General features: G+C 54.0%; 1 long non-coding RNA gene across 1 annotated transcript; it reads left to right on the forward strand.

Moving 5' to 3' along the window:
• Positions 1-4,274: 4,274 nt before the first annotated feature.
• Positions 4,275-6,525, forward strand: LOC142477618 (uncharacterized). Its single transcript, XR_012792546.1, has 2 exons — positions 4,275-5,163; positions 5,994-6,525. It is a non-coding gene; the product is annotated as an uncharacterized LOC142477618 (long non-coding RNA).
• The last annotated feature ends 18,432 nt before the right edge of the window (positions 6,526-24,957 follow it).

Here is a 24,957-nt window from a genome sequence, read left to right on the forward strand (position 1 = left end):
GGATCTCCTTGGTGATGTACAGTAGTGCGAAATGCTTAGAGACACTATGTGTCATTAGTTTCCGTCTGATATTCCCTTATATTCCCGTATATTCGTTTAGTGTGAGAGTCCTTTTTTGTGTTTGCTTCAGTACATCACATTGTGTTATCGTGTCATATATTGTTTTATACCTTTTAAGCACCACAACATGTATGCATAGTGTATGCACATGTCTTCACTGTTAACCCATTAAAGACCTTTTAATTAATTTTGACTTTTGGTTTGCACATTGCTTTTTGGTCATTTGGGATACGGGGAGAGGAGACACTCACACACCACACCCATCGGGGGACAACTCTGCTGAAACAACAGGACACCATCCATACAGGACATTACCCTCTGAGGGCAAGGACTCACATCAGGCCGTGTGAGTTTAATGTATATCTGAGACTCCAGTATATGAGTCTGTATTTACCCACACCAGTCAGCGTTGAGGGAGAGACACCACACAAGCCCGTGTGAGTCACTGGATCCATATATTCTATGCATTCTGTGATTAGTTAGTGGGAACCCACCATCCATCCCACCACCGTCCACTCCTACCCCACCCCTCTACTCCCCCTTCCCACTCCCCCCCTCCCCTTTTTTTCCCCCCAATCCCCCAATGTGGACATGATACACTAATATCGTGTTTTATTCTTTTATTCTTGTCTTAATACTGCATCCGGATCCACTATATCCGTGAAGTCCACGAGGTTCGCGCTGACCATCTTCACACCACTACTGCCACGCTGAGAAGGACACGGGATTCCCTTCTCCAAGGTCAAGCAGCAACCACAAAATCAACTAAAATGGCCAGTATATGTTTTTCTACACACCCTTTTGCACCACAAACACCAAAATCATATTTTATATTTTATCATTTTTTAACAGAGTAAGGCGTTACAACAACTTTTTAAGCCACAAAATTTAGGGAGCGCCCCAGTCCAAATAACCTCCAGACTTCTCTAATCCCATCCTGGTGGCAGCACCCCACATTAGAAATCTCAACATGGAAGTAGCAACCATAGAGATAGAAGATATGGTCGAAATCAAGGAGAGTGTTTTCACAAAAATAATTTTTAGAAGTAACAACATAGAGAACAAAATGAGAGAAATTGAGTCAGCGGAAATGGGAGACTTAGAAACAATAAATAATGAATTCGATAAACTAGAGAATTTACTTAAGAAGGAGACCAAAAAGGTCTGGGACAAAGTCTACCTAGAAAAATACATTGACATCAAACGTATTCCTAGGGGTTTACGGTTTGATAAAAAATCATCCTTTGAATTAGCAGATGTAGAATACAATGTACAATGGGAGAAAGCTATGGATGCCTGTTCATTCACTTTAATGAAACTTATCATTAAACACCATACAAAGACACTAATAGAAATTGACCGAGAAGTCACACTAATTCAGAAAAGATTAGAAACCTCTATAGATAATCCCACCTTCATAAGTAGGGACAGAAAACTAGCGGATGAAATAGACGCCATAGAAAAAAACCTGATAGAGTCAAAGAACAAAAAATTCAGACGAGACGAGGAAGATTATGTAGTGGGGTCAAACCCCAAATGGCAACGGATCTCACTAGTCCCACCTAGCACCCCAAGGGATAGGAAAATGTTCGAATATAGGAGTAGAGAAGATAGTAATAAAAACCAGAATTCAAGATCCAACACATTAAGCTATCCAACGAATCCAGAGAGGCATAAGAACTATCCCAAATATGAAAACAATAAGAATGTATCATTTAATAAAGAGGCTAGACAAATTCCACCAAGAAGGCAGGAGGCGGGTGCCCTAGAAACCCCTAGAGAGAATAAAGAAACTAAAACGCACACTATTGAAGACACAGGAAGCCACAAAAGGGACGAGGCAAAGAAAAATGATAGAGACAGAGAAGAACATTGGCAGGACAATAAATACTATTCTAAAGCAAAAGAGTATCACGAAAGGTATCACACTGCTAAGCCAACAACATATAACTACAGAACTAGATCACCACTTGAACGCCGTGATAACAGGTATGAGAAAGAAAGGAGCAGAGATAGGGACCACAGATCACCTTACAAACACTATGGGTCAAATCGGGAATACAGAGAGAGACGCTATGAGAGAGAAGAAAGCCAAAGGAGACACTACCGGTCACCCCACAAACAATATAGGGACCAGAGCCCAAGACGGGAACGCAAATCACCTTACAGGGAACAGAGGCAAACATACAGAGAAAGACATGATAAGGAGCAAGGTCACGTGAGAGAACAACGATCACCCAGACCACATACAGGTCATTTTTTAGAACAGGCCCAAGTAGCAAAACCACCACCAATAGCCACCCAGAATCGCACTCTAGTGGTAGAAGAACAGAAAGAAATAGAAACACCAAACACAAAACTCAGAAAAAGACCACACGAGGAAAGCGGGGAGGAAGAAGGACACAGGAAAAGAGCAGCGATGTAAACAATATATTTAATCTAAGTAAAAAAGAACTCAACATAGATGAATGTAAGCTTATAAAAAAGGGGCTGAATTTCGCACCAGTTGCTAAGGCGAATAGTTTTAATCTGTATATAGACGCACACAAATACATCAGACAGCATACGCTTAAAAAAAAAATTCTTTCCAAAGACGCACAAACTAGGGAGATAGTAAGTAATGATACGAACATAAACATAGAGAGTGATTTTAAACATTCAAATCTTAAAAACAAGTCCAAATTCTATCCTAGCTGGGCAAAAGGCCATAATCTAGAAGTGTTCCACCAAAAAATCCAGGAAGACTTTGACAAACTGACCTCAGGTACGACAAAGATAACGAAGAACAATTTAACACTAAAAGAGAAAATCGCTTTGCAAAACTTAGAGAAAGATAAGGATATCATATTCAAACAAGCAGACAAAGGGGGGGGGGGGGGGTTGTCATTATGGACACTGAATATTATAAGGGAGAAGCAGAGAGGATATTATCTGACGACATCACCTATGCACGTCTTAAGACGAATCCGCATAAAGAATTCTGTATAGAATTCCTCACCCTACTAGACAAAGGCAGTACAACAGGAGTCCTAAATGAAAAAGAATACGACTATTTAAATATAAAATTCCCAGTTATGCCGATATTTTATTTTTTACCCAAAATACATAAGGATATTAAAGCACCACCAGGGAGACCCATCATCTCTGGGATAGGCTCACTCACGTCGCGACTATCGGAATATATAGATGGTTTTCTACAACCATATGTTGCGGAGATGCGGTCCTATCTAAGAGATACCACGCAAATTCTTAATGTATTAGAACAGGTAATTTGGCAAGATGACTACAAAATCTGCACTTGTGATGTAACTTCATTATACACATCCATAAAACACGACGATGGAATTGAAGCCATCAATAGGACATTAACAAAAGACCCAACTGTTAAAATAGAACAAAGACGCTTCATTTTAGAAAGTATCAATTTTATTCTGAAGCATAACCTTTTTAAATTTGATGGAACATATTTCCTACAAAAATGTGGCACAGCGATGGGTACGAAATTCGCACCAAGTTATGCCAATCTGTTCATGGACAATTGGGAGACCGATACCATCTGGTCAGAGCATGAATTTGGTGCGGATCTCGTGCTATGGCGAAGATACATCGATGATGTGTTTTTCATCTGGAAAGGTAGTAGTGAAAACTTGAACCATTTCTTAAACTATATTAATACTAATGAGAGGAACTTGGCTTTTACAACTTGCATAGGAAATAACACGGTAGACTTCTTAGACCTTACTATTTACATAGAAGACACCAAACTAAAGACTAAAACTTTCTTCAAAAAAGTGGACTGTAACAACTACCTACTTAACACCAGCTGCCACCACAAAAAATGGTTAAAGAACATACCCCCAGGACAGTTTCGTCGAATTAGGAGAAACTGTAGCGATGACCATATTTATAGGGAACAATCCAATATTCTTAAGAAGCGTTTCATTGCTAAAAACTATGATAACGATAAGATGGATATAGCAATAAGAGAAAAGTAGGGGAGCTCGAACGTAGTGAAATCCTTAAAACTAATCCACCTAAGCCCAAAGAAGAGTTCAGCATCGCTTTCTTAACACAGTTTAGTCAGGATGCAGGAAGCATACAACAGATCCTGAATAAACACTGGCATCTCCGACAGGGAGACCCCACCCTGAAAGAGTACCTCCCAGAAAAACCGAAAGTCATCTATAAAAGGGCAGATAATATCTAAAGAAAGTTAGCACCAAGCCTCTTTAGAATGGAGAATAGAACAACAGGCCAGGACTCAAACTGGCTACAAACAGCCAAAGGTTTCCATAGATGTAATACATGCAAAGCATGCAAACAGGGAAGTAAGGAAAAAATTCAGTTCAGCTCTAATACAACAGGAGAACAGTTCAAAACCGGCAGCTTCATTAATTGCAAATCAGAATTCGTAGTCTACCTTTTAAACTGCCCCTGTGGACTCTAATATGTAGGGCGCACCAGTCGACCCCTGCGGGTGCGTATTTTGGAACACCTAGGGAATATCAGACGGAAACTAATGACACATAGTGTCTCTAAGCATTTCGCACTACATCACCAAGGAGATCCGTCGGGCCTTGAATTTAGGGGCATTGAAGTAGTCCCCCCACATTGGAGGGGAGGCGACAGACTGACATCTCTATCAAGAAAAGAAACGTTTTGGATCTACAAATTGAAAAGCCTGGTACCCACAGGCCTCAATGTAGAGATAGACATTGCAGCCTTTCTCTGAACACCCATCAATCTGCTCCAAATCCCCCATTTTTAAACAATTTTTAAACAACTTTTATTTTTTAATATTTTATAAACATCTACTATTCTATAACATCTACTATTTTATTTTATTAAATTTCATTTACATCTACCTCTTTGTTTTAACACACACTGATCCACTTCCTCTCCAATCTCCAATAGGGCGCACGTCCCAAATATGAATCTACCTCGAACCAACCCTTGAGGACCAGAAATGATGCATACCATTGCGACAACCTCTGCAACATGAATTGAAGTTAGAAAGGAGTTATGAAGAATCTGGACTATACGTTTTGAACATTTTGAACTTTTTCACCACATGAGAGCTCCGCGTCGAAATCACCTATACAAGTATTTTTCTAATATCAATTGTCTGTGTAAACCCATGCTCATGCATATTTGATATACTCTCGTCATCCGCTGGAATATACTTTTGCAATATATTTTAAACAATGACTCTACACTTAACTGAATACCGCACTATCCACAGTGTGGTAGAGATAATATTAGGGTTTTGAAGTAGCAATTTCGATATGCGGCCACTTGGTGGCAGCATTTGAAATATCTTTTAACTAACACGGAGATATTGAGTGGTACATTTTAGATAGCTGAATGAGGAAACCAAGATTTTGGGTGCCTAGGTTGTTCTACCCTTATGTCAGATGTAGTGGCTATAAACAGTAAGGTTTTTTAACCATCTTGATAATAATAATATTATATTTTTTCCGTCAAATATGTAATTCGTTATAACTTTTGTCACATAAATATATTTTTTGCTGTAATACACTCTGGCACATTTTTAAGTTACTTTAAAGGGATGTGTGCCACACTACCAAGATTGCTTAACTTTTACCATTAGGTTATGACAGTGTTGAGGTAATTTTCACATCCAGCCACATGGTGGCACTATTGTATTACATATGTAAAGATTTTAACCAACAGAGAATGGTTTTAAAAATACTGCACACGGAGGAACTAAAAGATTCCAAATCACACAAATACCCCAATCAAATTCCAATTTCCACCGTTTTTTATTAAACTTAAAATGCTTCTAAGGACAAATACAATGATCATCTCTAAGTATTTTTTAAAATGTAGTTTTTATAATGTATTGATTTATTTTAATATATGCTTATCTAATTTTAATATATGCTTATCTAACCCATTATTTATATTTACAGGCACATCTCACTATCCCTGACATTAGGGGCTACCAAAGGTAGCTCCTATAAAGAGATATAACCGTCTAAATTTAAACCATGCCCTTAATCCAGGTGTTTCTCCAATTAAACTAATGGGGGCACCTATAAATGCAGCACACAATGAGCATCCGGCAGGAACCTGACGAAGCTTATTGCGAAACGCGTAGTTCCCTGCCGGAGCTCATTGACAGAGGGACCCAGCACACTGCAGGACATCCGGTTCAGATCCCCCTTTCCGGTTCCGCTGCCGGACGCGCCAGTTGGAGCAAAAAACGGAGGAGGAGATCGTGCAGGAGTGCTCTGAGCGGATGATGCTGGGCAAGTGATTTTGTATATTCGTTTAGTGTGAGAGTCCTTTTTTGTGTTTGCTTCAGTACATCACATACTGTTTAGTTCATTGTGTTATCGTGTCATATATTGTTTTATACCTTTTAAGCACCACAACATGTATGCATAGTGTATGCACATGTCTTCACTGTTAACCCATTAAAGACCTTTTAATTCATTTTGACTTTTGGTTTGCACATTGCTTTTTGGTCATTTGGGATACGGGGAGAGGAGACACTCACACACCACACCCATCGGGGGACAACTCTGCTGAAACAACAGGACACCATCCATACAGGACATTACCCTCTGAGGGCAAGGACTCACATCAGGCCGTGTGAGTTTAATGTATATCTGAGACTCCAGTATATGAGTCTGTATTTACCCACACCAGTCAGCGTTGAGGGAGAGACACCACACAAGCCCGTGTGAGTCACTGGATCCATATATTCTATGTATTCTGTGATTAGTTAGTGGGAACCCACCATCCATCCCACCACCGTCCACTCCTACCCCACCCCCCTACTCCCCCTTCCCACTCCCCCCCTCCCCTTTTTTTCCCCCCAATCCCCCAATGTGGACATGATACACTAATATCGTGTTTTATTCTTTTATTCTTGTCTTAATACTGCATCCGGATTCACTATATCCGTGAGGTCCACGAGGTTCGCGCTGACCATCTTCACACCACTACTGCCACGCTGAGAAGGACACGGGATTCCCTTCTCCAAGGTCAAGCAGCAACCACAAAATCAACTAAAAGGGCCAGTATATGTTTTTCTACACACCCTTTTGCACCACAAACACCAAAATCATATTTTATATTTTATCATTTTTTAACAGAGTAAGGCGTTACAACAACTTTTTAAGCCACAAAATTTAGGGAGCGCCCCAGTCCAAATAACCTCCGTGACGGGGTGACTGACTGGGGTGACACACACACACACACACTCTCCCATGCATGCATGCACACACATACACACACTCTCCCATGCATGCACACACACACACACACACACACACACACACGACAGGGGGTAGAAGAGGAAAGGCCGCACGACCGAGCACCACCACTGACCCGCTCGCTCCCCACCCCCCCCCCGCGACCATCTCCCGCCCTGCGCGGACAGCCACGGGACAGTGGAGAAGCGGAGACAAAGTAGGTAAGGGGGGAAAACCCCCGCTACCATCTCCAGCCCCGTGCGGGGATCAGGCGAAGCGGCGCGTGAAGCCGGGGTAAGCGGGGAACACCCCCACTACCATCACCCGCCCCCCAAGGGTATCGCGGGAAGCCGGGGTAAGTGGGGAAGCCCCTCACTACCATCACCCGCCCCCCAAGGGTATCGCGGGGAACATCCCCACTACCATCACCAGCCCCGCGCGGGTATCGCGGGAAGCCGGGGAACACCCACTACCATCACCCAGGGATCGGGGGAGGCCGGGGGGGGGGGGGGGGGAGAAACCTCTGCCCCGCGCGGGAAGCCGGGGTAAGCGGGGGCCGGGGAGAGAAGGGGGAACACCCACGCTACCATATCCAGCCACGCGCGGGTATCGGGGGTTGGGGGGAGAAAGGGGGAACTGCAGGAGGCAGGGAAGGAGCAGAGGGGATGGAGGATTGGAGAGTACTTACGCTCGTACTCTCCAACAGATCTCCGGCCAGAAAAAATGGGCATTCGTTGGGGGCCGGCTCATATAGAGCCTGGCTGCGCGCCCACAAAGCCTGGGAGCGCGCGCCAATCAGCAGTCAGGTAGGGGGAGTTTTGTTTTTTTTTTTTTGTTTCAGGCAGCTAGAGCGGGAAAATTTCAGCGTGAGCAGGGAAATTTAAAAAAATAAACACGTGTGCTGCTTGGGCCAATATTTACTCGCCCAGGGGTTAAATCCACCCGCCCCGGGCGTGTAAATGTATAGGATTGTCGAACACTGTATATATATATATATATATATATATATATATATGTGTGTGTGCGTGTGCGTGTGTGTGTGCGTGTGCGTGTGTGTGTGCTTGTGTGTGTGTGTATGTGTGTGTGCGTTTGTGTGTGTGTATGAGCAGAGCAGTGACGTCACCAGCTCCCCAAGCAGGAGCGCCGGGTGTCCTGGCTATTTCGCAAGCTCACGCGGGGAGTGCTGCGGGCAAGTTGAGCGCGCTTCAAAGTCTCTTTTTTTTCCACTCTTTCGCCAGCACACATAGTTTTTATTCTTGACAGTATTAGATTTTCACTTACGCACAATTATTTTTTCTTTGACCAGCAGTATTATCTCCAAACACGTGGGACAGCTATGGGGACATCCTTTGCCCCCTCCTACGCCAACTTGTTCATGGGTTGGTGGGAGATGTCCCACGTGTTTGGAGATTCCAATCCCTTCAGGCGTCATGTGGTGTTTTACAAACGCTACATTGACGACCTGATTTTGATCTGGAGTGGTGGGAGGAAGACCTTTTGAGGTTCTTTGAATACCTGGCAGACAATACTCTCAACTTGAAATTTACTCACACATATAATAAAAACCACATTTACTTTCTAGATTTAAATTTATATGTGGATATGGAGTATAATATTCAATCAGACATCTATAGAAAGGAGAATGCCAGGAACTCATTACTTCATTATAACAGTTGTCACGCACGCCCTCTGGTTAAGGACATTCCAAAGGGGCAGTTCCTGCGATTACGCCGTAACTGCTCCACATTGGAGGCCTTTATCCACAGGGCGAAAGAGATGAGGAGGAGGTTCCTGTCGAGGGGATACGATGGTGCAGACCTTGATCAGGCATATCAGCATGCACTGAATATGGATAGGAATACCCTCACCAACATAGCAGCCAACAGTACCCAGATAGATACACAGGCCGAGAACACAGAAGCGCCATTCTTTATTACAAACTATAGCGAACAAGCAAACTCAATTAAAACCATCATACGCAAACATTGGGCCACACTTTCACTAGACCCTTTACTAAATAAAATGGCATGTGTGGGACCCAAAATAGTGTTCCGTAGAGCAGCTACGCTAGGGAATCTTCTGTCACCCAGTTTGCTGAAAACTACTAATACTAACCAGAATAAACTGTCTTTCTTTCCAAAATTGATTGGATCATTTAAATGTGGGCACTGTAAGATTTGTCCCAAAATGAAGAAAGTTAAACATTTCACTGATAAACTTGAAACACGGAAATATCAGATAAAAACCTTTATGTCATGTCAGACCAATTATGTCATATACTTGTTATAATGCTGATGTAAAAAACAGTATGTGGGGCTTACCAGTAGAGCCTTAAAAATTCGCATTCTAGAACACTTAAGGCTCATCAAGAATTCAGACATGACACATCCGGTCCCAATCCACTTTAACAACTGTCCATTGGGTTCTGTGGACAATTTCAGTTGTTGCGCTATAGAACATGTAGTCCTCCCCCCTCGGGGAGGGGATAGAATCAAGCTCCTACACCAAAGGGAGGCGCACTGGATCCACACATTAAACACATTACAACCCAGTGGACTTAATGTGGATTGGGATCTACGATGTTTTCTTTAAGAGATATATAAGAGTGTTATACGTGGAATGCAGATATGTACATATTATGGTCTTCTTTAGAACAGAACGTCTATTGTGTATTTCTGATTTATTCTCTGCACTGTCCCTCCCTTAGCCTTTCCCCCCCCCCCTCCCCCCTCCTTCCCCCCCCCCCCTCTCTTTCCCTCCCTCACACTTCTCACCCCCCCCCTTCCATACCTCCCCCCCCTCCTCTTTTCCCCCCCTCCTCTTTTCCCCCCCTTCTCTCCCCCCCCCCCCTTTTACCCTTGTTTCTCTCCCTTTCCCACCTACCTTCCCTTGATTCACTGGTCTATAAGTCACAAATATGTCTAAATAAAGCATTAGGAAGCCCCTATATGTATGACTGACTAATCGGTATATAACTTGGGTTATTGTGAATCTAGTGTTGAGTATATTCCACTTGCAGTGTTTGCAACAGCTTTTTATGTTTATTCATATACCTGGAATGTGCTGCCAAATAGTCTTATCATTTTGCTACTGTGTATGTCTGAATATATAATTTAGATGCTCTCTGTGCATATAATATGCTTATAGTGAGCTGCACAGACATTAAATACTTTAAATAGCATGATATTAGCTAACAGGCATATAGCACTGAAGGGGTTAAAGTTTTAATGCCGCTTTCGCGGGCTTTTAGGTATTTAAGAGGCTGTCACCACTTCTCCCCACTCCAAGACGAAGCCCTCTGCGTAAGGGTGAAACGCGTTGAGGGGGAGATGCTGGTGTAGCCCTGGTGTGTGTCAAATAAAGTTATGTTGAACTAGTCATCCGGGAGCCTTTCATTGGACATGCGCAGTTGCGCCGCACTTCTATCCATTTTCTTTTTTTTAAAGCCTGGGTGAAAACTAAACTCGGCAAGCACAGCGCGGTCAGCACGCTCAGCGCTAGCGTGGCCGCAGCCTAAGTGATGAGTAAAATACTTTCCCGCAGCTCCTGTGCTGACTCGCTTGCTACATACAGTTGCTTGCTTGCTGGATAGCGCAGTTGTGGGGATAATAATGCCGCGGCCGTGGGTTTGATCCCCACACCGGCCATTCTGCAGCTTTCTTTGCATTTGTTCTGTGTTTTATAAAAGATTATGAGGATGTAAAAGTTAAAATTGATAAACATACCATGAATCGCTCCCTAGGGTCGTCTCAATCAGCGCTGCTCCCTTCCCCCGTTACCACACGAGAACGCTGGGAAATTAAGGGATTTATCTCAGTATAGTGAAATATTAGGAACATTTTGTATGGAGCAGAATAATTAGCACAGGGAAAATAACAGGAAAATAAAGCCCATCATAAGCACAATTTTTCAAATATTTAATCTACATTCTTAGGCCACGCATATACTGTAGTACTGGCGACGTCGCCCGAAAACAGAAGCATTGCCGCCGCGTGCACTTATAGTGCCCGCTACGGCGACAAAGCGACATCGCCGTTGCGGAAACTGGTAGCCGGCAAAATTAGATTTTTCAAGGGCCGTCACGTCACGTCACTTGAACAAATCAAATTGCCGGAATCCCGCACTGCCACCGCCCGGCGAAACATATCTTTCGCCGGTGGCGACGGCGTCGTCACCCGTCGTGTCGCCATCGACGGCACTATAGGCACAGCCTTAATCATTTTTTCTCTCCCTTACTGAGCCTCTCTCCCCCTCACTGAGCCTCTCTCTCCCCATCACTATGCCTCTCTCCCCCTCACTGAGCCTCTCTCTCCCCATCACTGTGCCTCTCCCGCTCCCCCCTCCTGTCCACTGTCCGTCCCCCCCTCCTCTCCACTGCCCCCCCCCCCCCTCATAGCTGGAAATTTAGCTCACGTGCAACGCCGGGTCCACACACACACACACACACACACACACACACACACACACACACACACACACACACACACACACACACACACACACACACACACAGTTTATTCAGTTCTTATCCCTTAACCAGCTTCTTCACTAGTAGTTTGGTTCCAGTTCTTATATTTCTCATTATGGGCTTTTAAATGTTTGCTACATTGTATATATAAATGTGCGCTAGCGTCCTTTGTTGCCATGGTAACAAGCATGATACACCTGTGGTCCCGTGGCAACGACGCTCGTTATGAGGGGCAGACCTTGCCGTGACACGTGATGTCACAACCCGGAAGCACCGGCAACCAGACACGCGTGGTCTTACCGGCTAATTTGAGACCTCCACACACCTGGAACGGGGTCTGCTTAATGGCGTTTTGGCGCCAAGTGGGTGGGGGCGAATGTCAGTGTTACATAAATGTCTGTCTGTTATATTTGTGTAACACTGAGGGGCGATCAGACGGAAGGGCTGCCGCCCGGAAACGTTATTTGTTCCTTTCTGTCTGTAAATATACACTACGGCACGTAATATAGTGGGCGCGCTTGCTCCGGCGTGCGCGCGTGGCACTTATATATGGCTGTGGTTAGCCAGCCGTTCTATACTAGGGACGCACTAAGTGATGAGTAAAACACTTTCCCGCAGCTCCTGCGCTGACTCGCTTGCTACATACAGTTGCTTGCTGGATAGCGCAGTTGTGGGGATAATAATGCCGCGGCCGTGGGTTTGATCCCCACACCGGCCATTCTGCAGCTTTCTTTGCATTTGTTCTGTGTTTTATAAAAGGTTACGAGGATGTAAAAGTTTAAATTGATAAACATACCATGAATCGCTCCCTAGAGTCGTCTCAATCAGCGCTGCTCCCTTCCCCCGTTACCACACGAGAACGCTGGGAAATTAAGGGATTTATCTCAGTATAGTGAAATATTAGGGAACATTTTGTATGGAGCAGAATAATTAGCACAGGGAAAATAACAGGAAAATAAAGCCCATCATAAGCACAATTTTTCAAATATTTAATCTACATTCTTAGGCCGCGCATATAGTACTGTCGACGTCGCCCGAAAACAGAAGCATTGCCGCCACGTGCACTTATAGTGCCCGCTACGGCGACAAAGCGACGTCGCCGTTGCGGAAACTGGTAGCCAGCAAAATTAGATTTTTCAAGGGCCGTCACGTCACGTCACTTGAACAAATCAAATTGCCGGAATCCCGCACTGCCGCCGCCCGGCGAAACATAACTTTTGCCGGTGGCGACGGCGTCGTCACCCGTCGTGTCGCCATCGACGGCACTATAGAACAGCCTTAATCATTTCTTCTCTCCCTTACTGTGCCTCTCTCCCCCTCACTGTGCCTCTCTCTCCCCATCACTGTGCCTCTCTCTCCCATCACTGTGCCTCTCTCTCCCATCACTGTGCTTCTCTCTCCCATCACTGTGCCTCTCCCGCTCGCCTCACTGTGCCTCTCCGCCCTCACTGTGCCTCCCCCCGTCCCCTCACTGTGCCTCCCCCCGTCCCCTCACTGTGCCTCTCCCATCCCTCTCCCCCTCCCCTCACTGTGCCTCTTTTTCCCCCTCCCCTTACTGCGCACCTCTTCCCCCTCCCCTCACTGGCGCCTCTCTCCCCTCCCCTCACTGCCTCTATACCCCCTTCCCCCACTCCCCTCACTGTGCCTCTCCCCCTCCCCTTGCTGCGCCTCTCTCCCCCTCCCCTCACTGTGCCTCTCTCCTCCCTCCCCTCACTGTGCCTCTCACCCCTTCCCCTGACTGTGCCTCTATCCCCCCCTGACTGTGCCTCTATCCCCCCCTCACTGTGCCTCTATCCCACCCTCACTGTGCCTCTATCCCACCCTCACTGTGCCTCTATCCCCCCCTCACTGTGCCTCTCTCCTCCCTTCCCTCACTGTGCCTCTCTCCTCCCTCCCCTCACCCCCCTCCCCTCACCCCCTCCCCTCACTGTGCCTCTCACCCCCCTCCCCTCACTGTGCCTCTCCCCCCCTCACTGTGCCTCTCCCCCCTCCCCTCACTGTGCCTTTCCTCCTTCCCTCACTGTGCCTCTCTCCTCCTTCCCTCACTGTGCCTCTCTCCTCCCTTCCCTCACTGAGCCTCTCTCCTCCCTTCCCTCACTGAGCCTCTCTCTCTCCTCCATCCCTCACTGTGCCTCTCTCCCCCTCCCCTCACTGTGCCTCTCCCCCTTTCCTCACTCTCCCCTCCTTTCACTGTGCCTCTCTCCCCCTCACTGTGCCTCTCTCCCCTCTCCCCTCACTGTGCCTCGCTCCCCTCTCCCTGTGCCTCTCCCCTCCCCGTGCTTCTCCCCCTCCTCATTGTGCATTCCTCCCCCCTCCCCTCACTGTGCCTCTCTCTCCCCATTCCCTCACTGTGCCTCTCCCCCCTTTCCTCACTCTCCCCCTCCCCTCACTGTGCATCTCTCCCTCCCCTCACTGTGCCTCTCTCCCTCCCCTCACTGTGCCTCTCCCCCCTCCCCTCACTGTGCCTCTCTCCCTCCCCTCACTGTGCCTCTCTCCCTCCCCTCACTGTGCCTCTCTCCCCTCACTGTGCCTCTCTCCCCTCACTGTGCCTCTCCCCCTCCCCTCACTGTGCCTCTCCCCCTCCCTCACTGTGCCTCTCCCCCTCCCCTCACTGTGCCTCTCTCCCCTTCCCCTCACTGTGCCTCTCCCCCCTCCCCTCACTGTGCCTCTCTCCCTCCCCTCACTGTGCCTCTCTCCCCTCACTGTGCCTCTCTCCCCTCACTGTGCCTCTCCCCCTCCCCTCACTGTGCCTCTCCCCCCTCCCCTCACTGTGCCTCTCCCCCTCCCCTCACTGTGCCTCTCTCCCCTTCCCCTCACTGTGCCTCTCCCCCCCTCCCCTCACTGTGCCTCTCCCCCCTCCCCTCACTGTGCCTCTCCCCTCACTGTGCCTCTCCCCCCTCCCCTCACTGTGCTTCTCTCCCTTCTCCTCACTGTGCCTCTCTCCGCCCCTCCCCTCACTGTGCCTCTCTCCCCACCTCACTGTGCCTCTCTCCCCCCTCCCCTCACTGTGCCTCTCTCCCCTCCTCCCCTCACTGTGCCTCTGTCCCCCCGTCCCCTCACTGTGCCTCGCTCCCCCCTCCCCTCACTGTGCCTCTCTCCCCCACTCCCCTCACTGTGCCTCTCTCCCCCACTCCCCTCACTGTGCCTCTCTCCCCCCTTCCCTCACTGTGCCTCTCTCCCCTCCTTCCCCACACTGTGCCTCTCCCCCACTCCCCTCACTGTGCCTCTCTCCCCTCCCCTCACTGTGCCCCGCTCCCCTCACTTTGCCTCTCTCCCCCCCTCACTGTGCCTCTCTCCCCCCTCCCCTCACTGTGCCTCTCTCCCCCCCTCACTGTGCCTCCTCCCCCCTCCCCTCACTGTGCCTCTCTCCCCTCTCCCCTCACTGTGCCTCTCTCCCCTCTCCAATCACTGTGCCCCGCTCCCCTCACTTTGCCTCTCTCCCCCCCTCACTGTGCCTCTCTCCCCCCTCCCCTCACTGTGCCTCTCTCCCCCCTCACTGTGCCTCCTCCCCCCTCCCCTCACTGTGCCTCTCTCCCCCACTCCCCTCACTGTGCCTCTTTCCCCTCCCCTCACTGTGCCTCTCTCCCCCACTCCCCTCACTGTGCCTCTCTCCCCCCACTCCCCTCACTGTGCCTCTCTCCCCCCTCCCCTCACTGTGTCTCTCCCCCCCCCTCACTGTGCCTCTCTCCCCTCACTGTGCCTCTCCCCCTCCCCTCACTGTGCCTCTCCCCCCCCCCCCTCACTGTGCCTCTCTCCCCTCACTGTGCCTCTCCCCCTCCCCTCCCCTCACTGTGCCTCTCTCCCCTTCCCCTCACTGTGCCTCTCCCTTCCCCTCACTGTGCCTCTCCCCCCTCCCCTCACTGTGCCTCTCCCCCTCCCCTCACTGTGCCTCTCCCCCCTCCCCTCACTGTGCCTCTCTCCCCTCCCCTCACTGTGCCTCTCCCCCCTCACTGTGCCTCTCCCCCTCCCCTCACTGTGCTTCTCTCCCTTCTCCTCACTGTGCCTCTCTCCCCTCACTGTGCCTCTCTCCGGCCCTCCCCTCACTGTGCCTCTCTCCCCCCTCCCCTCACTGTGCCTCTCTCCCCTCCTCCCCTCACTGTGCCTCTGTCCCCATCCCCTCACTGTGCCTTGCTCCCCCCTCCCCTCACTGTGCCTCTCTCCCCCCACTCCCCTCACTGTGCCTCTCTCCCCCTCCCCTCACTGTGCCTCTCTCCCCCCTCCCCTCACTGTGCCTCTCTCCCCCTCCCCTCACTGTGCCTCTCCCCTCACTGTGCCTCTCCCCCCTCCCCTCACTGTGCCTCTCTCCCCTCCTTCCCCTCACTGTGCCTCTCTCCCCCCACTCCCCTCACTGTGCCTCTCCCCTCCCCTCACTGTGCCCCGCTCCCCTCACTTTGCCTCTCTCCCCCCTCCCCTCACTGTGCCTCTCTCCCCCCTCACTGTGCCTCCTCCCCCCTCCCCTCACTGTGCCTCTCTCCCCTCTCCCCTCACTGTGCCTCTCTCCCCAACTCCCCTCACTGTGCCTCTCTCCCCTCCCCTCACTGTGCCTCTCTCCCCCACTCCCCTCACTGTGCCTCTCTCCCCCCCTCCCCTCACTGTGCCTCTCTCCCCCCTCCCCTCACTGTGCCTCTCTCCCCCCTCCCCTCACTGTGCCTCTCTCCCCCCTCCCCTCACTGTGCCTCTCTCCCCCCCCTCACTGTGCCTCTCTCCCCCCTCACTGTGCCTCTCTCCCCCCTCCCCTCACTGTGCCCCTCTCCCCTCACTGTGCCTCTCCCCCTCCCCTCACCTCACTGCGCCTCTCTCCCCTTCCCCTCACTGTGCCTCTCTCCCTTCCCCTCACTGTGCCTCTCCCCCCTCCCCTCATTGTGCCTCTCCCCCCTCCCCTCATTGTGCCTCTCCCCCCTCCCCTCACTGTGCCTCTCTCCCCTCACTGTGCCTCTCCCCCCTCCCCTCACTGTGCTTCTCTCCCTTCTCCTCACTGTGCCTCTCTCCCCTCCCCTCACTGTGCCTCTCTGCGGCCCTCCCCTCACTGTGCCTCTCTCCCCCCCCCTCACTGTGCCTCTCTCCCCCCCCTCACTGTGCCTCTCTCCCCCCTTCCCTCACTGTGCCTCTATCCCCTCCTCCTCCCTCACTGTGCCTCTCTCCCCCTTCCCTACATACAGTTGCTTGCTTGCTGGATAGCGCAGTTGTGGGGATAATAATGCCGCGGCCGTGGGTTTGATCCCCACACCGGCCATTCTGCAGCTTTCTTTGCATTTGTTCTGTGTTTTATAAAAGGTTATGAGGATGTAAAAGTTTAAATTGATAAACATACCATGAATCGCTCCCTAGGGTCGTCTCAATCAGCGCTGCTCCCTTCCCCCGTTACCACACGAGAACGCTGGGAAATTAAGGGATCTATCTCAGTATAGTGAAATATTAGGAACATTTTGTATGGAGCAGAATAATTAGCACAATTTTTCAAATATTTAATCTACATTCTTAGGCCGCGCATATAGTACTGGCGACGTCGGCCGAAAACAGAAGCATTGCCGCCGCGTGCGCTTATATTGCGCGCTACGGCGACAAAGCGACGTCGCCGTTGCGGAAACTGGTAGCCGGCAAAATTAGATTTTTCAAGGGTCGTCACGTCACTTGAACAAATGAAATTGCCGGAATCCCGCACTGCCGCCGCCCGGCGAAACATAACTTTTGCCGGTGGCGACGGCGTCGTCACCCATCGTGTCGCCATCGACGGCACTATAGGCACAGCCTCTCCCCCTCCCCTCACTGTGCCTCTCCCCCTCCCCTCACTGTGCCTCTCTCCCCTTCCCCTCACTGTGCCTCTCCCCCCTCCCCTCACTGTGCCTCTCCCCCCTCCCCTCACTGTGCCTCTCCCCTCACTGTGCCTCTCCCCCCTCCCCTCACTGTGCTTCTCTCCCTTCTCCTCACTGTGCCTCTCTCCGCCCCTCCCCTCACTGTGCCTCTCTCCCCACCTCACTGTGCCTCTCTCCCCCCTCCCCTCACTGTGCCTCTCTCCCCTCCTCCCCTCACTGTGCCTCTGTCCCCCCGTCCCCTCACTGTGCCTCGCTCCCCCCTCCCCTCACTGTGCCTCTCTCCCCCACTCCCCTCACTGTGCCTCTCTCCCCCCTCCCCTCACTGTGCCTCTCTCCCCCCTTCCCTCACTGTGCCTCTCCCACCTCCCCTCACTGTGCCTCTCTCCTCTCCTTCCCCCACACTGTGCCTCTCCCCCACTCCCCTCACTGTGCCTCTCTCCCCTCCCCTCTCTGTCCCCCCGTCCCCTCACTGTGCCTCGCTCCCCCCTCCCCTCACTGTGCCTCTCTCCCCCACTCCCCTCACTGTGCCTCTCTCCCCCCTCCCCTCACTGTGCCTCTCTCCCCCCCTTCCCTCACTGTGCCTCTCCCACCTCCCTCACTGTGCCTCTCTCCTCTCCTTCCCCACACTGTGCCTCTCCCCCACTCCCCTCACTGTGCCTCTCCCCCCCTCACTGTGCCTCCTCCCCCCTCCCGTCACTGTGCCTCTCTCCCCTCTCCCCTCACTGTGCCTCTCTCCCCTCCCCTCACTGTGCCCCGCTCCCCTCACTTTGCCTCTCTCCCCCCTCCCCTCACTGTGCCTCACTCCCCCCCTCACTGTGCCTCCTCCCCCCTCCCCTCACTGTGCATCTCCCTCCTCCCCTCACTGTGCCTCTCCCCCCTCCCCTCACTGTGCCTCTCTCCCCTCACTGTGCCTCTCCCCCCTCCCCTCACTGTGCTTCTCTCCCTTCTCCTCACTGTGCCTCTCCAACCTCCCTCACTGTGCCTCTCTCCGCCCCTCCCCTCACTGTGACTCTCTCCCCCCTCACTGTGCCTCTCTCCACCCGTCCCCTCACTGTGCCTCTCTCCCCTCCTCCCCTCACTGTGCCTCTGTCCCCTCCCCCCCTCACTGTGCCTCGCTCCCCCCTCCCCTCACTGTGCCTCGCTCCCCCCTCCCCTCACTGTGCCTCTCTCCCCCCACTCCCCTCACTGTGCCTCTCTCCCCCTCCCCTCACTGCGGACCTCTTCCCCTCCCCCCACTGCGCCTCTCTCCCCCTCCTCCCACTGCGCCTCTCTCCCCCTCCCCTCACTGCCTCTATACCCCCTTCCCCCAGTCCCCTCACTGTGCCTCTCCCCCCTCCCCCCTCCCCTCACTGTGCCTCTATCCCCCCCCTCACTGTGCCTCTCTCCCCCCTCCCCTCACTGTGCCTCTCACCCCCCTCCCCTCACTGTGCCTCTCCCTGTCCCCTCACTGTGCCTCTCCCTGTCCCCTCACTGTGCTTCTCCCCCCCCTCACTGTGCCTCTCTCCTCCCTCCCCTCACTGTGCCTCTCCTCCTTCCCTCACTGTGCCTCTCTCTCCTCCTTCCCTCAATGTGCCTCTCTCCCCCCCTCCCCTCACTGTGCCTCTCTCCTCCCTTCCCTCACTCTTCCCTCCTTTCACTGTGCTTCTCCCCCCCCTCACTGTGCCTCTCTCCTCCCTCCCCTCACTGTGCCTCTCCTCCTTCCCTCACTGTGCCTCTCTCCTCCTTCCCTCAATGTGCCTCTCTCCCCCCTTCCCTCACTGTGCCTCAATCCCCCTCACTGTGCCTCTATCCACCCCTCACTGTGCCTCTATCCCCCCCTCACTGTGCCTCTATCCCCCCCTCACTGTGCCTCTATCCCCCCCCTCACTGTGCCTCTCTCCTCCCTTCCCTCACTGTGCCTCTCTCCTCCCTCCCCTCACTGTGCCTCTCACCCCCTCCCCTCACTGTGCCTCTCCCTGTCCCCTCACTGTGCTCTCCCCCCTCACTGTGCCTCTCTCCTACCTCCCCTCACTGTGCCTCTCCTCCTTCCCTCACTGTGCCTCTCTCTCCTCCTTCCCTCAATGTGCCTCTCTCCTCCCTTCCCTCACTGAGCCTCTCTCTCCTCCATCCCCCACTGTGCCTCTCTCCCCCTCCCCTCACTGTGCCTCTACAACCTTTCCTCACTCTTCCCTCCTTTCTCTGTGCCTCTCTCCCCCTCACTGTGTCTCTCTCCCCTCTCCCCTCACTGTGCCTCGCTCCCCTCAATATGCCTCGCTTCCCTCTACCTGTGCCTCTCCCCTCCCCGTGCCTCTCCCCCTCCCCTCCCCGTGCCTCTCCCCCTCCCCTCACTGTGCCTCTTTCCCCTCCCCTCCCCTCACTGTGCCCCTCTCCCCCTCCTCATTGTGCATTCCTCCCCCCTCCCCTCACTGTGCCTCTCTCTCCCCATTCCCTCAATGTGCCTCTCCCCCCTTTCCTCACTCTCCCCCTCCCCTCACTGTGCCTCTCTCCCTCCCCCTCACTGTGCCTCTCCCCCCTCCCCTCACTGTGCCTCTCTCCCCTCCCCTCACTGTGCCTCTCTCCCCTTCCCCTCACTGTGCCTCTCCCTCCTCCCCTCACTGTGCCTCTCCCCCCTCCCCTCACTGTGCCTCTCTCCCCTCACTGTGCCTCTCCCCCCTCCCCTCACTGTGCTTCTCTCCCTTCTCCTCACTGTGCCTCTCCCCCCTCCCTCACTGTGCCTCTCCCCCCCTCACTGTGCCTCTCTTTCCCCCCTCTGCTCACTGTGCCTCTCTCCCCTCCTCCCCTCACTGTGCCTCTGTACCCCCCTCCCCTCACTGTGCCTCGCTCCCCCCTCCCGTCACTATGCCTCTCTCCCCTCCTCCCCTCACTGTGCCTCTGTACCCCCCTCCCCTCACTGTGCCTCGCTCCCCCCTCCCCTCACTGTGCCTCTCTCCCCCACTCCCCTCACTGTGCCTCTCTCCCCCCTCCCCTCACTGTGCCTCTCTCCCCCCTCCCCTCACTGTGCCTCTCTCCCCCCTCCCCTCACTGTGCCTCTCTCCCCTCCTTCCCCTCACTGTGCCTCTCTCCCCACTCCCCTCACTGTGCCTCTCTCCCCTCCCCTCACTGTGCCTCTCTCCCCTCCCCTCACTGTGCCCCTCTCCCCTCACTTTGCCTCTCTCCCCCCTCCCCTCACTGTGCCTCTCTCCCCCCCCCCTCACTGTGCCTCCTCCCTCCTCCCCTCACTGTGCCTCTCTCCCCTCTCCCCTCACTGTGCCTCTCTCCCCCAGTCCCCTCACTGTGCCTCTCTCCCCCCTCCCCTCACTGTGCCTCTCTCCCCCCTCCCCTCACTGTGCCTCTCTCCCCCCCTCCCCTCACTGTGCCTCTCTCCCCCTCCCCCCCTCACTGTGCCTCTCCCCCCCCTCACTGTGCCTCTCTCCCCTCACTGTGCCTCTCCCCCTCCCCTCCCCGTGCCTCTCTCCCCCCCTCCCCTCACTGTACCTCTCTCCCCTCCTCCCCTCACTGTGCCTCTGTACCCCCCTCCCCTCACTGTGCCTCGCTCCCCCCTCCCTCACTGTGCCTCTCTCCCCCACTCCCCTCACTGTGCCTCTCTCCCCCACTCCCCTCACTGTGCCTCTCTCCCCCCTCCCCTCACTGTGCCTCTCTCCTCCCCCTCCCCTCACTGTGCCTCTCTCCCCTCCTTCCCCTCACTGTGCCTCTCTCCCCCACTCCCCTCACTGTGCCTCTCTCCCCTCCCCTCACTGTGCCCCTCTCCCCTCACTTTGCCTCTCTCCCCCCTCCCCTCACTGTGCCTCTCTCCCCCCCCCCTCACTGTGCCTCCTCCCCCCTCCCCTCACTGTGCCGCTCTCCCCTCTCCCCTCACTGTGCCTCTCTCCCCCACTCCCCTCACTGTGCCTCTCTCCCCCACTCCCCTCACTGTGCCTCTCTCCCCCCTCCCCTCACTGTGCCTCTCTCCCCCCTCCCCTCACTGTGCCTCTCTCCCCCCTCCCCTCACTGTGCCTCTCTCCCCCCTCCCCTCACTGTGCCTCTCTCCCCCCTCCCCTCACTGTGCCTCTCTCCCCCCTCCCCTCACTGTGCCTCTCTCCCCCCTCCCCTCACTGGTTCTCTCTCCCCCCTCACTGTGCCTCTCTCCCCCCTCCCCTCACTGTGCCCCTCTCCCCTCACTGTGCCTCTCCCCCTCCCCTCACCTCACTGCGCCTCTCTCCCCTTCCCCTCACTGTGCCTCTCTCCCCTTCCCCTCACTGTGCCTCTCCCCCCTCCCCTCATTGTGCCTCTCCCCCCTCCCCTCATTGTGCCTCTCCCCCCTCCCCTCACTGTGCCTCTCTCCCCTCACTGTGCCTCTCCCCCCCTCCCCTCACTGTGCTTCTCTCCCTTCTCCTCACTGTGCCTCTCTCTCCCCTCTCTTCCTCCCTCTCCTCACTGTTCCTCTCTCCCCCCTCCCCCTCACTGTGCCTCTCTGCGGCCCTCCCCTCACTGTGCCTCTCTCCCCCCCCCTCACTGTGCCTCTCTCCCCCCCCCTCACTGTGCCTCTCTCCCCCCTTCCCTCACTGTGCCTCTATCCCCTCCTCCCCTCACTGTGCCTCTATCCCCTCCTCCCCTCACTGTGCCTCTCTCCCCCTTCCCTACATACAGTTGCTTGCTTGCTGGATAGCGCAGTTGTGGGGATAATAATGCCGCGGCCGTGGGTTTGATCCCCACACCGGCCATTCTGCAGCTTTCTTTGCATTTGTTCTGTGTTTTATAAAAGGTTATGAGGATGTAAAAGTTTAAATTGATAAACATACCATGAATCGCTCCCTAGGGTCGTCTCAATCAGCGCTGCTCCCTTCCCCCGTTACCACACGAGAACGCTGGGAAATTAAGGGATCTATCTCAGTATAGTGAAATATTAGGAACATTTTGTATGGAGCAGAATAATTAGCACAATTTTTCAAATATTTAATCTACATTCTTAGGCCGCGCATATAGTACTGGCGACGTCGGCCGAAAACAGAAGCATTGCCGCCGCGTGCGCTTATATTGCGCGCTACGGCGACAAAGCGACGTCGCCGTTGCGGAAACTGGTAGCCGGCAAAATTAGATTTTTCAAGGGTCGTCACGTCACTTGAACAAATGAAATTGCCGGAATCCCGCACTGCCGCCGCCCGGCGAAACATAACTTTTGCCGGTGGCGACGGCGTCGTCACCCCATCGTGTCGCCATCGACGGCACTATAGGCACAGCCTCTCCCCCTCCCCTCACTGTGCCTCTCCCCCCTCCCCTCACTGTGCCTCTCTCCCCTTCCCCTCACTGTGCCTCTCCCCCCTCCCCTCACTGTGCCTCTCCCCCCTCCCCTCACTGTGCCTCTCCCCTCACTGTGCCTCTCCCCCCTCCCTCACTGTGCTTCTCTCCCTTCTCCTCACTGTGCCTCTCTCCGCCCCTCCCCTCACTGTGCCTCTCTCCCCACCTCACTGTGCCTCTCTCCCCCCTCCCCTCACTGTGCCTCTCTCCCCTCCTCCCCTCACTGTGCCTCTGTCCCCCCGTCCCCTCACTGTGCCTCGCTCCCCCCTCCCCTCACTGTGCCTCTCTCCCCCACTCCCCTCACTGTGCCTCTCTCCCCCCCTCCCCTCACTGTGCCTCTCTCCCCCCTTCCCTCACTGTGCCTCTCTCCCCCCTTCCCTCACTGTGCCTCTCCCACCTCCCCTCACTGTGCCTCTCTCCTCTCCTTCCCCACACTGTGCCTCTCCCCCACTCCCCTCACTGTGCCTCTCTCCCCTCCCCTCACTGTGCCCTGCTCCCCTCACTTTGCCTCTCTCCCCCCCCCTCACTGTGCCTCTCTCCCCCCTCCCCTCACTGTGCCTCTCTCCCCCCCTCACTGTGCCTCCTCCCCCCTCCCCTCACTGTGCCTCTCTCCCCTCTCCCCTCACTGTGCCTCTCTCCCCTCCCCTCACTGTGCCCCGCTCCCCTCACTTTGCCTCTCTCCCCCCCCTCACTGTGCCTCTCTCCCCCCTCCCCGTGCCTCCTCCCCCCTCCCCTCACTGTGCCTCTCTCCCCTCTCCCCTCACTGTGCCTCTCTCCCCCACTCCCCTCACTGTGCCTCTCTCCCCCACTCCCCTCACTGTGCCTCTCTCCCCTCCCCTCACTGTGCCTCTCTCCCCCACTCCCCTCACTGTGCCTCTCTCCCCTCCCCTCACTGTGCCTCTCTCCCCCACTCCCCTCACTGTGCCTCTCTCCCCCCCTCCCCTCACTGTGTCTCTCCCCCCCCTCACTGTGCCTCTCTCCCCTCACTGTGCTTCTCCCCCTCCCCTCACTGTGCCTCTCCCCCTCCCCTCACTGTGCCTCTCCCCCCTCCCCTCACTGTGCCTCTCTCCCCCCTCCCCTCACTGTGCCTCTCTCCCCCCTCCCCTCACTGTGCCTCTCTCCCCCCTCCCCTCACTGTGCATCTCACCCCCTCCCCTCACTGTGCCTCTCCCTGTCCCCTCACTGTGCCTCTCCCCCTCCCCTCCCCTCACTGTGCCTCTCTCCCCTTCCCCTCACTGTGCCTCTCCCTTCCCCTCACTGTGCCTCTCCCCCCTCCCCTCACTGTGCCTCTCCCCCCTCCCCTCACTGTGCCTCTCCCCCTCCCCTCACTGTGCCTCTCCCCCCTCCCCTCACTGTGCCTCTCCCCCCTCCCCTCACTGTGCCTCTCCCCCCTCACTGTGCCTCTCCCCCTCCCCTCACTGTGCTTCTCTCCCTTCTCCCTCACTGTGCCTCTCTCCCCTCACTGTGCCTCTCTCCGGCCCTCCCCTCACTGTGCCTCTCTCCCCCCTCCCCTCACTGTGCTTCTCTCCCTTCTCCTCACTGTGCCTCTCTCCGCCCCTCCTCTCACTGTGCCTCTCTCCCCCCCTCCCTTCATTGTGCCTCTGTCCCCTCCTCCCCTCACTGTGCCTCTGTCCCCATCCCCTCACTGTGCCTTGCTCCCCCCTCCCCTCACTGTGCCTCTCTCCCCCACTCCCCTCACTGTGCCTCTCTCCCCCCTCCCCTCACTGTGCCTCTCTCCCCCCTCCCCTCACTGTGCCTCTCTCCCCCCTCCCCTCACTGTGCCTCTCACCCCCCCTCACTGTGCCTCCTCCCCCCCTCACTGTGCCTCCTCCCCCCTCCCCTCACTGTGCCTCTCTCCCCTCTCCCCTCACTGTGTCTCTCTCCCCTCCCCTCACTGTGCCCCGCTCCCCTCACTTTGCCTCTCTCCCCCCCCTCACTGTGCCTCTCTCCCCCCTCCCCTCACTGTGCCTCTCTCCCCCCTCACTGTGCCTCCTCCCCCCTCACTGTGCCTCTCTCCCCTCTCCCCTCACTGTGCCTCTCTCCCCTCTCCCCTCACTGTGCCTCTCTCCCCCACTCCCCTCACTGTGCCTCTCTCCCCCACTCCCCTCACTGTGCCTCT

Source organism: Ascaphus truei, unplaced genomic scaffold (genome assembly GCF_040206685.1).
Source record: "Ascaphus truei isolate aAscTru1 unplaced genomic scaffold, aAscTru1.hap1 HAP1_SCAFFOLD_2204, whole genome shotgun sequence".
Taxonomy (NCBI): Eukaryota; Metazoa; Chordata; class Amphibia; order Anura; family Ascaphidae; genus Ascaphus; species Ascaphus truei.